Here is a 1,074-nt window from a genome sequence, read left to right as displayed (position 1 = left end):
CATGACCATGCCTACTTCAAAGGGCTATAACTTGAGCTACAGACGTCCGATTGATGTGCTCCCAGTTGCATTAGAAAGCTGACATTCAGAGCTTTCCAACGATATATAGCAATCCATATTTGGCGTAAAAATGAGGCAGGAACGAAAGGCATCTTTAAGGGCCATGAGGAAGCAAGAAACTAGGCCTTACTTTGGTGCCAAGAAAACCAGGGAAAAGAAATAGCGTGTGTTTAAGCCATGTCTCGAACGTGGGACTTCAGTTTGGAAACACTGCCCTGCCCTCCGCGAGGGCAGGGCAGCATTTTGGTGATGCACACACATGCACCAATCTGGCGCACCAAGGGAAGGCTCGGCAGCATCATTCTGGCGCACAGGCATCACCCGGCAGCACCAGCAGCACCATTCTGGCGCACCAAAAAAACTCTGCCCTACCCTCCGCGAGGGCAGGGCAGCATCCTGCACACACCAACGCACCACACGCACGCACCATGGGCCAGATGCACAATTTTCTGCCCTGTCCTCCACAAGGGCAGGGCAGCCTCCTGGGAGTGTCATGGGCCAAAAATCAACCAAAATTCAATTTAATTCAATTCCTCACCAAATTGAATCAAGGCCAACCAAACCCATTTCTCCTCAAATCCAAAGCAAGCTAAGCCCACATCATCACTCAAAGGCACATGGATCAATTAAATTAGGATTTTCATTTTTGTAATTTGTTTTAATTTCATTTTCATTTTTCATTTTGTAAAGCCTATATAAGGCATCATTTCCATCTTTGTAGAGGAGGCGAGACCCACTAGGGAATATTAGGATTTGAGAGCTCTCTCTTTTAAGTTTTCCTTTATGCTTTAAATCTTGGGTAGAGAATTGAAGAAATTCTGTTTCAATCTCACCTTGAGATCTCTTGTTTACTTTTTCTGCATAATTGAATTTGAATTTCTATTTACTGCTTCATCTTCTCTTTATTTCTGCAATTTACTTTTCTTTACTTCTTTTGCAATTGTTCTTGTTGGATCAAGGAAGGAATTGAGATCTAGACTTGTTTTCTAGTCTCATTGATTCCCTGAGATCTTG

This window comes from Arachis duranensis, chromosome 10 (assembly GCF_000817695.3).
Source record: "Arachis duranensis cultivar V14167 chromosome 10, aradu.V14167.gnm2.J7QH, whole genome shotgun sequence".
NCBI lineage: Eukaryota > Viridiplantae > Streptophyta > Magnoliopsida > Fabales > Fabaceae > Arachis > Arachis duranensis.
This window is presented reverse-complemented; position numbering follows the sequence as displayed.